This window comes from Mastomys coucha, unplaced genomic scaffold, assembly GCF_008632895.1.
Source record: "Mastomys coucha isolate ucsf_1 unplaced genomic scaffold, UCSF_Mcou_1 pScaffold14, whole genome shotgun sequence".
Classification (NCBI taxonomy): domain Eukaryota; kingdom Metazoa; phylum Chordata; class Mammalia; order Rodentia; family Muridae; genus Mastomys; species Mastomys coucha.
Window position 1 is genome coordinate 50,544,948 of NW_022196896.1, and position 14,129 is coordinate 50,559,076.

The 14,129-nt window shown below is 37.9% G+C and overlaps 1 protein-coding gene and 1 long non-coding RNA gene across 8 annotated transcripts in view; one reads left to right on the forward strand and one right to left on the reverse strand.

Moving 5' to 3' along the window:
• Kcnq5 (potassium voltage-gated channel subfamily Q member 5) overlaps nt 1-14,129 on the reverse strand; it is a 561,250-nt gene that overhangs the window by 256,613 nt on the left and 290,508 nt on the right. The window lies entirely within an intron of this gene.
• The window catches only part of LOC116088236, a 76,644-nt gene that overhangs the window by 14,615 nt on the left and 47,900 nt on the right, over nt 1-14,129 (forward strand). The window lies entirely within an intron of this gene.

Genomic DNA, 14,129 nt, shown 5'->3' on the forward strand with positions numbered 1-14,129 from the left:
ACATATATATATTTTCCTTAACATATATATATATTCCTTAATATATATATATGTATATATATGTATATATATGTGTGTGTGTGTATATATATATATACATATATATATATATATTGGCTTATGCCCCACTCTCTTCTGAGCAGTTTAAATTTGTAAATTGAAGTAATCTAACATTTGCCTAACCAATACATGAAGTGGGAAGCGACAGGTTGAAAGTTCAAAAAACTTATTTCCAATTATTCAACAATAGTTTTTCTTTTATGATCAGCCAAATAGGTCCGCACACACTTGCAGCCAGCAGCCATCCCTTGACTCCCGAGACTCTAGAGCAGCAGGGCGCTCACAGGCTTAGAAGACATGGATTTCTATTTGGAAAGATCACTTATACTTTTGAGGCTTGAGCTTTGTAGTCAAATATCTCCCAAGTAATTTGAAAAGTTAGAAAGCAATTATCAGTCTGAAAGAAAGACTTTTTCTGCAACTGAAATTATGGGTTCTTTAACTGTTTTATCTGTCAATCTTTTAAAAATATTTCTTATCTGGGAAACATATTTTTAAGCTTATTTCAGGTATCTCCTTGACATCTACAGAGCTAAGGTGTCACGGATGATTTGCATTTGAGTTTTTAGACTAATCATAAAATACTTGATGAACGTCTTATTACATATGGAGGTAGTCACTGGTAGTTACATTAACACAATTTATAAAAAGTAACACTGATGGTTTTAATTTTAATAATTTATGTCAAGTAAATAATAACTTTTATATTATTTTAAACTATGTAATACATTTAAATGGGAGAAAATACACCTGGATTTAAAACAAATCCTAAGATAATGGTTGGAATTGGCTGCCTCTATGACAAATTAAGACTTTATTAGACGTTACTGAATTTTCAGCAATTTGCCAGTTAAGAGACTCACCACATTTATTTGCTGCCCTAACTACTAATCATGTCCTTATAATGTAGCTCTGGGGCCAGGTCCTATGTGCAAGCTGTTGCTTTGACGTGAAGAAAAGGCTCCCATGAGCCCAGCCACAGTTCCCCAACATTCACTGTTTGAAGAGCCAGGTGTATCAGACACAGTCCTTTCAAAGCAAGGCTCTATTTACTCAGGCTGTTTATCTTTCATTTGTGTTCCTTAGTGAAGCCATCTGAGGAAGACCTCTTTCGCCCATTAGATTATAAGAGAGTTGGACACATATTTGCTTATTCCCTGGTTTTATCCCTAAAGTTCAGAATACTTTACCTGGGCAAGGAAATTATTATCCAATATTTTAAATAGGAAAGAGAAGGCTGGGATTATAGTTCAATGGCAGAGCATACTTAGCTTACATAAGGTTCCAATTTGATACACATAGACATATGTGTGCACACATTAACAAAATGAGTAGGGGGAACGCTATCTTAGCCTAGGTGCTTTAAGACCATCTCATTTTGGCCTCATAGCATTATTCTAAAATAAGGATATTTAAAATTACTGATTATTAAGACTAGGCCCAATTCCAATGCTTGTCAGAGTATATTACGTTTTCTAGATTTATATAGATGCTATTTTTCATGGTGGATTCTTTTTAATTTGCTCACCACCAGAAGGTTCAGTGTATAGACAACTTGCAGGTGACCAAACTGTATCCTTTCTATTTTTTGATGGTACAATTCATGGAACTAGTAAGGGTGAAAGTCATGATGCAAAGCCTGACCTGGGCTGAACCATTACTTTATAAATCACTGAGCAATGAAGTTAAGTGATTTGTGGGAATCGTCTTTCCTATCCTGACCCACACAGTTTTCTTGTCACATGCACTAATGCCTTCTCTATTACATACGGGCATATTGACTGACAGCAGAAAGTCTTCCAGTTTCCGGGTCACATCTATCCTGTCTTCCCAGTGGTCCAAGAACCATTCCAATAGTAGCTGGGTATGACTTGTGTAGCTTCCACTGTGGTGGAAGCTAGGGAGAAACACTGCAGTAAGATGAGATTCAGGCCAGATTGGCGACATTATCCTGTATATGAGAATGAATCTCAGAGCTAGGCAAAAAGTTTCCTGTTAAAATCTTAATAATTTGACTAAAGTGATAATAGCCATTTCAAAATGGCATAACTAATTTATATAGATAAAAAGGCTTCCTCTGCTTTAGAAAGTCAACTTATTGAGGATTCTTTGGGAGAGAGGAGGAATGAAGTGGTCACACTTTTTTCTACATTTTTTTTTTCTTTTCTGTGAAGCTGAGGGCTGAATTTTGGGTAAAGACTCAGAGTATCAGAGAATGGTCAAGATTCCAGAGGCTTTGTAGGCAGTGAATTCAACACTCTCCAAAATTAGAGACCTGGGAGGCAGTTTAAAAAATGAATATTTCCTTCTAACCTTAAAATGACTCAGAATGATACCCTGGAGGATAACATTTCTTCATGTCCCATTTTCCCATTTAGTCACAAAATTGAGAGAACCGGCCAACAAATAACTGTTCCTGTTTATCTCCCTGCTCATGTTCTATGGGAGTAAATATATTAAAAAAATGGCAGCCTCTCTCTTAGTGTGGCCTCCTGTATTCGGCAGATACAGGGAGGCTCAGCAGAGTAGGCATGCATTCGATCCATGCAGTTTAGATATGGTTGTATATGTAGTTTATGTATATGTATATATGATCTATGCAGTTTAGATTCGATTATACAGGTTTAGGTAAGATTCAAATAAACAAGGTCTGACGAATACTTGTTGAGTGAGTAGAGGATGTATAAAGAATTCACTGAGGAGGATGTATGGACCTCCTCATTTGAGAAGTAAGGATCAAGTTGGAAATGCATAATATTGAAAACATATTCTGACATGTGGCTACTTAGTGGGGAGAAGGTGGACCCCATCTGCAGATTGATAAAATAGTTTAGGTGATTGAGTTAGGTAGGATTTAGAATAGGACTACTATTAAAATTTTAGGAAACTTTGAAAGAGCTGCACTCCTTTGAATGCAGAGCCAAGGCATCATTTATATTTCCCCAGAGCAATGGTAAAATATATACCCCAGGGAGAAAGCTGAACTAGTTCACAGATGAGAAACACAGCTGATGGCTACGTGGATGTGAAGTCTTCACTCTGTGGACTCCTTCTGTCTTGTTTGCTGTGATCTTCTGGGAGCCTAGCCAGTTGTGTCTCTGAGGGTCTGGGTTCTAAAGGACTAAGGGGCCATGCATCAACTCTTCTTTCTCAGTTCAGATTCCACCTGCTTTCCAAACAGCACAGAGAACTCTGTGATGCTCAGTGAACATCAAACTGATAATATTTTCTAGGTATGTCAAGATTTTTACCTTAAAATGCAGATACAAATGCCAATCTCTGTATAAGAATGCTAATGAGATTTTGGAGCTTTTAAATATTGTATGTATATAGAGAGCACAGTATGTGCTCTAAGTTCTAGAAACAGTATTACTAATGCTAGCATGATTTTAACACTTACTTTTAAAATAATCATTCAACATTTTGAACTACTGACCAATACCATTTGTTTCTTCAGAATATTAAAACAAGGTTTGGTTTATCTGTTGACTTTCACTCATTCAACTACAGGCTTCTTGAGGGTAAGGATGATGCCTTACTTTTTGTGTTTTATGGAAGCATAGTATTGTTGTGTAGTAATTTCCCCTGAGACAAAACTGTCTATATTGGAGAAAGTGTTAATAGTAAGGGTGTTAAAAGGGAGGTGAAATGACAGGATGTTCTAAGGAGAGGTGAAACATTCCATCTTCCTGGGAAGCTCTTTACATTCAGAAGTAGTCTTAGGAATCCCTTGTAACTGACCAGATTCACTAGGCTTATTCCTCTCTGTGCATATACAAACTGTCCCCAGCTTTCAGAAGTGGTCACCTATGCTGGGGTGGATTTGAGAGATGAAGCTCTCTTGAGTAATTTCTGCTTCTATAATTTCTCATGCATAATAACTCATCCCCATGAGTTACCTCAGTAAAATTCATCGGTTCATAATTTGGATTTTGGTGATATTATTTAGTCCGTCATTGGTTCCCTGTCTTGAATGAGTCTGTTCAGACATTTCAGGAATAGAGTCATACAAAAGTGAATATTATAAAATTTGTTTTTCTTAAATATGTGATCCTCTGTTAGCTAATTTATGTTACTGTGCAACAATTACTATGATCTTAGTTTACATAATTTCTATCAAGCCAGTCAGAAATCATATCACTTGCCTTCATGCAAATATTTATTTCAGCCCTACTTGATTTTGAAGCTAGTGTCTCAGGAAATCCTTGGCAATGGGTGGGTATTCAAAATTTTATACAATTAATGTCCTAAAATATAATAATTGAATATTAGAAATGCAGCATTTTCTGCTCCTGAAATTTGTTATGTGTATTGCATGCTCTCACTCAGAATCATTTAATTTCACCAGGAAACCTATGGAGGTCAGGTTAGCATATGCTTTCTGAAATGATAAGATAGACCAGGACAGGGTGAAATGCAGGTGCCCATTTTCTGCTGACTTGTGAATAGTAAATTTGTTCTGTTTAACTGTAAAGACAGTTTAACTCAATTATAGTCAAATTAAGGTGATAAAATACAAAGAAAACATAAGATCTACACAAATATATGTGAAGTAAGAACATAAAATCAAATAAGGAGATATTTGATTGGTTATGTATACATGTGGGGGATATATGTATAGGTTATGGAAATGCTTGTGGAGGTCAGAGGTGGACCTTGGATCCCTTCTCAATTGCTTTCACCTTCTTTTGTGAGACAGAGTCTCTGTGTGAACATAGCTCTCACTGATTAGATGAGGCTGGCTGGTCAGAGAACTCTTAAGAGTCCTACTGTGCTCTTTTCCCCAGAGCTGGGGTTAAAGATGGGCTTGAAATTATCTTTTTAAATGGGCACTGGAGATTTGAACTCAGGTCTTCATGCTTACATGACAAGTGCATTACTATCTGAGCCATCTTGCCAGCCACTCCTTAATGGAATTTTTATTTCTATAGAGCAAGAAAATGTTCTTATTTTAAAATGAGGTTCACAGCAGTGCTGGAGAGATGGCTCAGCAATTAAGAGCACTGGCTGCACTTGTACAGGACCTGGCTTAAGTTGCCAGCACACAACACAGTAGCTCACAACCATTTATAACTATAGTTCCAGGGGTCTGATGAAGCCTCTGTGATTACCAGGGGTGTACATGGTGTGCAGTTATGCATGCAGACAAAATATCTATACAGCTCTATTTTTGTAAATGAGGTTTACATACAAATAACATAGTAACAAAAAATCCACAGTTTTATAAATGAGAGTTTTTCCAAGTTTTTGAGAAATTTGAGAACATTTAGCTTCCTAAGGACCCCATTGTGTGGTTGTGTGTCTGTCTGTTTGTTTAATCATCCTTCCTTTGGAGCAAGGATGAAGTATATACCATTAGATATAACAAAGTGATAGGAGCAAATGATTACTAGAAAGAGGCACAAGAGAAAAAGCTTACTTTTTACTGAAACATTCTCTAACTTGTTATTTTCCATTTTGATAATGTGTGATGCATTATGTGGACCTTTGATTTGCTGGTAGAAATAGGCATAGCTTCCCTTCCAAAAAAAAAAGAAAAGCGAGTTTCATTTGCTTAGTCACCTAACAGTTTCTTGCCCCGTCTCTGGGTGATTTCCAGCTGGTGCAAGCAAAGAATGCCATAGTTTATTTAGTGGAATGAGCTTCGACTGGCAGCTCAATTTGTACTGTATTTACAGAACATCACCCAGTACCTTCAAGTCCTGTTCCCCGTGTATGTCCCAAACCTGAGGGGAGAGTGATTGGTGAAGAATTTCAGAGTCTCTGTGTACCATAAGTGATAATTCTTCTTTAGGGAGTATTATTTATAAATCACTGCATTAAAGCTTTACCCTATTTCTTTATAATCCTAGTATTCATGCACAAGTTATCAATATGAATTGTTTTTATGAGCAAGCTGTTATTTTTGTGTCCTCAGCTCCCTTGGGACTCTTACAAACCTAGTTGCAGTTTCAGATGCTGTTCTAACACAATTATGCAAAATACACAGATCAAACTGCTTGGAAATTACAGATGCCAGCATCACACGGACAAGTGTACATTCATCTGATGCTAATGATGAGACTCAAACAGAAGATTTGGAAATTAGAAGCCGTCAAGTTCAAAGATGAAGAAGACACAGATGAAACAGTTAGAAGGACACATGGGTACTTAGGTTGCCAAAAAGGGGGCTAGAAATTGTTGACAAGGGCCAAGAATTATTTGGTGTGTAATTCATATTTTTTATGAGCTAATAGGTTTATCAATTAAAAATCAGGTAAGAGGATAGGGTTGTAGCTTGGTAATATAGTACATACTTAGTATACATTCTAGTTAGAACTTTGTTTCTCTGAAAAGATACTCTGCTCAAAGCAGCTTGAAGAGGACAGAGTTTATTTCATCTTACACTTCCAGGTTACAGTCCATTGTGAAGGATGTCAGAGCAGGAATATAAACAGGAACTTAACAGAATCAAGGGAGAAATGTGTTTGCTGGCTCACTCTGTGTTCCACTCATATGCTTGTGTTTAACTAGATTTCTTACAAGGTTTAGGATCATTTATCTGGGGTCATGCTGCAGACAGTGGTCTATGGCCTCTTACATCAATTAGCAATTAAGATAATGCGTAAAAGACATGCCCAGTACCTAATGCAATCTAGACAATTTTTCTTTTAAGGTTCTTTCTTCCTCGCTGACTCTATGCTGTATCAGGTTGATATTAGACCTATCGCAGACAGTATTTTGTACAGACACACTCAATTCCCATTACCCTAAAAATGGGGCATGTTAATGTACATATTTCTTTCTAATTAATTATAAAATACCAAATGTTAACATTTTCTCATGGTTGTAATTTCAGTTGTAAGAGGTTGAAAATATGATCAACTTCTGACTAAGTTCAAAACCTTGCATGCAACTTATTTTTAAGACAATATCTAATTTTGAATTTTGTTTCTTACTTTATTTTGGAAAACAACTCACGTAAATTTGTGTTAAAGTTTATCCAACTCTTCATTAATTTTCTCAGGAATTTCCAATGAATATCCAGGATAAAACAGATGAGCTCTTTGGTCCCATGGGACCTATTGATCATGGCATGTTCAGTGACACAAATGAGATTGAGGACTGGGAAAAGTAGTTGCTAAGGGGGCCATTTTAGGGAAAGCTTTCATGGTCAAGAATCTCCATAGAGACCTGACTGGAGAAGATGGAGCTAAGAAAAGCAAAGGATGAAGGGACGTCTGTATTTTTATATGTTCAGAAGCTCAACCACGTTCAGGGCACATGAGGAGGAGAGAGATTAACAAGGCTGGGGATTAGTGAGGGAGAGCAGCAAGTTTTGACAGCCAGGGAGGGAATGATCAGGGATGAGATCATGTATCTTCACAGGACATGATGAGGAGCTCAGATCTTAAACACGAAAGAAGGTCAAGCTAGATTAAGACAAAAGAGAGCCACAGTCTGACTTATTTTTCTAGAGTGACTTTGGATGTTGTTTGGAGAAAGAATGTTAAGGAGTGTTATGGTTTGGATATAAAGAGTTCTTCAGATTTATGTGTTTGAACACTTTGTCCCTAGACTGTTTGGAGAGGTTGTGGCACCTTTGAGGGGTAGAGACTAGCTGCAGGAAGAAATCTTGACCTTTATAGTTTGCCATACTTTGAAAACTGCCTCTACCTCCTAGTCTCCTGAGATGTGAGGAAGCCATCACATGTTCCTGCCACCATTCCTTCCATGCTGTGGACTGTACTCTCGAAACATGAACCAAAATGGACCTTTCCTCCCTTTACTGGCTTCTGCATGGATATTTGATTGCCATGATAAGAAAAGTCACTAGTACACAGGGTAAGCTGAAGAAGTCATATGCTATTTGTACAATCCAAGTACAGGAAAAGAGTGTGCGTGATAACTAGGGAAAGCAGTAAGATAATGACGTTAGAGAAGCAGACTGAAACTATTTAAGAAGGAGATGACAGTATTTGCTGATGGAGTGGGAAAGATGGTAAATAAAGAGTTCAGAGGTTGCAATGACTGTATTCAGTATAAGCAACTGACTGGAAAAAGATGATTGCTGACTTGGGAATTTTGGAAAGCATGTATTTGAAATACACTAAAGGACATTTGGGCCATGCTGTTTCAACAGTTCTTAGACAAGTAGCTGGAAATAACAAACCGTCCACTACCCAGAGGGATCAAGACTGTGAGTAAAAACAGGGATATTATCAGTACAAACATGAGATTCAAAAGACAGGGTCAAAGCATCAAGTGAGACTATTTAGGGACAGTGTGAAAAAAATCCAGCATTGCATCCTGGGTCAATCTGAAGCATATAAGTAGGTTAGAGAGAAGTGTACAAGGAGTCTGAGAAGCTTCCTTCCACCAGAGGAGAAAAGAACATGGGGCCTTTGAATACAAGAAGGAAGCATCAAGGAGACTGAAGGTGGGCATGGCGAGGCAAATGTATAATCCTGGCATTTAAGAGACTGATGCAGAGTCACAAGTTCAAGGACAGGTTGGGCTTCAAAACTTTGAGAGTGTGATCAGGGTAGAGGAGCTGTCACAGTATAAATGTTGAATTTGACCAAAGCAGGAGCCAAGTTTAGTGAAGAGTAGTTAAGGCAAGAAAGAACAGCCCTCGGAGAAGTTTTGCTCATGAAGAAGACAAGAGAACGAGGCATCAGCAGAATGGAGGTGGGGATAGAACAGAGTATTTGTCTTGAATAAGATCTACCAGACCATGTTTACCAAGGCTGAGGAGAGTGGTGCAGTCACAAGCAAACAGCTGCTTGTGCAAAGAGACTGAATGCAGCTGCACCTACGTGTTGGGAAATCTGCTTGCAGAGGCATGCTGAGAGTCATGGGCTAGCTTGGTTGTTAGAGTTCCTCAGATGGGACTTTAGTTTCTCAAGCAGGAGATGGCCAATATATGGGTTCACTCAGGGCTGGAGATTTGATGAAGCTGGCAGTGAGAGGGAGAACATCCATGTAATTTACACTATATACAGGAGAAAATGAGTACAGGAAGGAGGTGCCTGAGAAACTATCGGAATCACTGTATTGGAGGTTCTACTGAGCTCAAGACTTCGTGGGACTGAAGGAATACCAAAGTACAAGTGGAAAGAGGAGAATATGATTGTAAAAAAGTCAACTGTGTGAAGTTAATTCTGTGGTTGGTTAATCGAGTGAAAGGAAGAGTTAGGGCATAGAGATCATGAAAAGCCAGACAAAAGAAGTTTGTGATCAGGTGGAGTGCTAGAGTCCTTCTGCAGAGCATCAGCTCCTGGAAGGAGGAGTTCTAAGGGGAGTTCTGACACTGGGTGTTTCCTGAAAAGATATACCAGTTCTCTAAAGAATACATCCCTGAAGAAAACAGATTCTCCTTCCTTAGCAGCCATCTTCCACCAAGAGTTCAGTCCCTATTAGGAAAAAATGTATAAATGTCACTGCTTTAAAGAAAATAACTGGTTGAAATTAAGGGAAACCAATTCATTTGTACATCGTATTTTTGAAGTGGGATAGTTATTTTTGTAATCTCAGGACATAGGAAGACATAATAATCACCGCATTAGGGCTAATTTGAAATAATCTAGTAGAATTAAGTCCCCTGATGGATGGCAGGAAACCATTAATTGGCACTCACAACACAGAGTGATCTAACCCAAGGTGATCAGAAACAATGAAGAAATATCCAGGAAGAAGAGCATTTCCTTTGACACCCGCCCTCCCACCACCATTACCAAGCTGTCTTGGTCACTCTGTAAGAATTACAGACAGAATTCGGCCAGAAGCAAAGGCATAAACCTTCGCCAGCTGACTGAATCTGAGCTGACGCAGAGATAAAACACCCTGCGGAGTAACAGAGCATACCATGGCTTCCTTTGATACTTTTCTTAGCCACTGTTCTATTGGTGAAGAGACATAATGACCAAGGCAAGTCTTATAAAAGAAAACATTTAGTTGGGAGCTACTTAGTTTTCGAGTTTTAGTTTATTATTATCACGATGACATGCAAGGAGGCATTCATAGTGCTGAAGCAGTAGCTGAGAGTTGCATACTTGTTTACAGACTTGTGAGCAAGTGGGTGAGCGAGCAGGGGAGAGAATCTAGTATGAGCCTTTTGAAACCTTAAAGCCCACCCCCAGTAAAACATTTCCTCCCACAAGGCCACACCTTCCATCTGTCCTATCTTTCTCCATTGTGTAGATGTACCACATTTTCTGTATCCATTCCTCTGTTGAGGGACAGCTGGGTTCTTTCCAGCTCCTGGCTGTTATAAATAAGGCTGCGATGAACATAGTGGAGCATGTGTCCTTATTACATGTTGGAGCATCTTCTGGGTATATGCCCAGAAGTAGTATAGCTGGGTCCTCTGGTAGTACTATTGTCCAATTTTCTGAGAAACCACCGAACTGATTTCCAGAGTGGTTGTACCAGCTTGCAAGGCCACCAACAATGGAGGAGTGTTCCTCTTTCTCCACATCCTCGCCAGCATCTGAGTTTTTGATCTTAGCCATTCTGACTGGTATGAGGTAGAATCTCAAATAGCACTATTCCCTTCTAAGGATTCAAATATTTGAGTCTATGGTGGCCATCTGTATTCAAACCATCACAATGCTCAACTAAGTTTTTGTAAACCTCCAGGTAAAATACTAATGTCATGAAACCCTTAAGTTAAAATGATTAGCATAATGGCTAGTGTCCAGAATTCTTTCATATATGATCATCTGAAAATGATTTTTATTTAAAAACTTACATTGCATCATCAAAACTAAGATTTTCTGCCTGTTGCTTTCTTCCTATAAGCAATAGTGATATCAAATTTCTCCATGCTCGAATGTATTTAAAGCAATATGATTACTTCATGCTTTATATAAGTCATAGTCATGAGATTTAAGATTCTTTGTTGAGCAGACAAGGTTATCCATTAACTAGTTCATGTGAACATTCCAAAAAGCATTTCCAGGCATTTTCAAGAAACTTTTAGAGTAAAAGGAAAAGCAGAAAATTGCTAATAATACAAACAAACATAAAGATGATGAGTTCTTTGAAGCGAGAGTAACACAAACCTGATTTATAACAAACCCTTCAACATTATAATATATGCAATTTATAGTAACATGGTATAGACATTCATTAACATGGTTGAATATCATATGGGAGAGGGCATAGACAAGTATCATCGTTGCCAGGGTTCTGAAATTTTAAAATGTCATCATCGTAGGGATTTATATGCAAGTGTTGTAAAAACAACAACTTTAAGGTGTGAATGAGAAAACTGGATTTCTCTTACTGTATTTATTATTTCTTTTATTTTTGAGATTATAATGCAATTATATTATTCCTTCATCACTGTCTTCACTCCTAACCCTCCCCTATACTTTCTTTTTCTCTTTCAAGTTCAGTTTTTCATCAGTTTCTCTTTCATAGATATACACATATATTCCTAAATAAAATTGGCTCAGTCTGTATGATGTTACTTATAAAGTGAGAACCAGATAAGCGTTTATATATCATTTTATTCTCATTGTGTGATACACGTATATAACTTTTTTCTTTTTCCTTTCCTTCTCCTTCTTTCTTTTCTTTTCTCTTTTTAGTTTGTTCCTAAACCAAAAGTTTCATTTAATTTAAATACCATTCTAATTTAAATACCATGTCTTCTACCTTTATCAGAGGTGCTCTCTTTCTGTCTCTGCCTCTCTCATTAGACAATAGCCTTTGGAGAGAACTGTGTTCAGTGTTTTCATTACTAAGACCGTATAATCTCTCTCCGCAGCTGAGCCAAGTGCTGAGGGTTGCAGAAGGCTTGCTGAGAGATCTGTGCCTAGCTTTAGGGGCAAGAAATCTGAACAGTTGTTTTTACATTTTTTATGTTCTGCCTTTCTCCTATCAGCCTATGTCTATAGAATCCAGCCTTGGCCTTGGATGTACAGATTGCCTAGAGAAGGTTCCAAGGGTCCAGAGGGTAGAACCCTCTTTGTCAGCATTTTGGGAGCCAAGTGCGTGAGTGTTTAGCCAAGATGTGTTTTTTTTTCTCCTCATCTTCCTGCTTTCAGTCTGGCACACCTCACATCCCCTCACAGGGGACCACAGCCTGGAAACTGTCATGATGGCTCTCCAGAGAGGGCACCTTCTATTTTATTAGCTTTTCGGAGATCCAGGTACTTGGTTCTGGAAAGTTTGGGATGGAAAATGAAGGATTCTAACTGCCTCTTTAACAAATCTACATGAAACTTTCTGTTAGAACCTCCATTTACTTTCCCATCCGTGGCCACCAGTTCTGTCTCTTGATGTGTAACATAAATCAGTTTGTTCCTGGCTTCCCCAGCGGCTGACTTAGCATTTGACTTTCGAGGTTCTATTAAGTCAGTCACCATTTGTCCACATGCTTTCCAGGGTTGATGCTTTGCATTCCCTTTTATTACTTGTGTCCTGGTGATTTAAGATCTTAAAAATACAATCGTCATTTTATTTGGTCTCAGATGGGGATCAGAGGCTTAGGCAAGTGTTCCTACTGCCATATTTAACAAGACACCATGAAGTTTTATTATTAACAAAAGTGACTCAAGGAGTATTTAAAAAACATGTGTTTTCAGATAAGGTGAGTATGAGAATTCAACAATAGTAACTTTTTATCCTACTAAATGACACTATAGACCAATGGATTGCAGACTAATATATTGCAGATGAATATACTCCAGATTCAGGCTGACAAACTGGTATAATAAAAGTAAACCTAGCAATCTTTATGTTAGTCTGGGGAGCAGGTGACATCCCAAGTGTGTGTTGTTACCATGGGCACAGTCATGTCAAGGATTCCAATGCCTCAGCCCCATGGGAGTGACAAAACTTTCTAAGTTGAAGCTCAGATGGCTGGCAAAGCCTTCTTCATGTACAAGTAAGAATATTAATAGCATATGCAGCACATGTCCATCATAGCTTTCTCCCACTGAATGTTGATAGCTTGAAGGTGATTCCTCTACAGAGATATTTCCTTCTGAGATTAGCTAAACCTGTCCCCTTGATCCAGCTGTATATAAGAGCCCTGCCTTCTAGTACATTTGCATGTAATAACTTCATCTCCTTGTTCAGCTATATGCAAATAACCGTGGCTCTCTCTTCAACTGTATGTAATAAACATACCAAGCTTCTAGTGTGGGGTAGGGCCTCTCCATCCTAACTTTTCTGCACATGCATTTGTTTGTCTGTTTGGTATTTGTCATTCCCTTGCTGCTGCAGCTAGGCCAATCACAGAAACCATGCAGGATGCACAAGTTAGTCTACATAGCCATGGTTTCATCATGGCATTTACATATATACATGTCATATTTTGAGTTTGTCTCTCCCCCGCTCCTTCCTCCATGGCTGTCTTTTCTCTGTTTTGTACCCTTTGTTACCCTAAATGGTCCTCCTTACTGTTTCATGTAGCATGTATTCTATTAATCTTTCATAAAATAATTTGAAATAAAAACTTTAGTTTTAATAGAAGATGAATTCTACTATTTTAAAAATGCCCTGTCTATAAAAATTATCTTCCAGATATAAACTTTAGAAGCTAATTAACATGGACCATAAAAGACATTAAGACAGACAGTAATTTTATTTGTATCTGATTTTATGACAGCCCAGGTCAATTAAACTACAAAATACCTCAGTCAACAACAACCTAACTGCCTACAGAGGGCATAGGCTAGCAAGCCAATATGAGCTTAATGTCTTTGATACATATATCAATATGACAAAATGATAGAAAGAGCATGCTCAGTGAATCCCAGGTGTCTTTTCTAATGTACTAAAATATGGGGCAACGCTATCGCGTTTATCAGGTTTAACTTCAACACATAATCCAAGGATTGATTCATTCATTAATTTATTGCCTTCAATCACTTCCACAGCTGGTATGGATATTTGCTAGGTTTCAAATGAACACAGGCCAAACTACTCTGAATTAATTAACTTAGGAAAGCAATTAATATAAGCAGCATATGCAAGAATATGCAAAACTGTTATCATGTAATAGCACATATGGTTAATTAACATTCTCCATAAAGTAGATGCTTCACCTTCTTGCAAGGTGCATTGGCACAGAT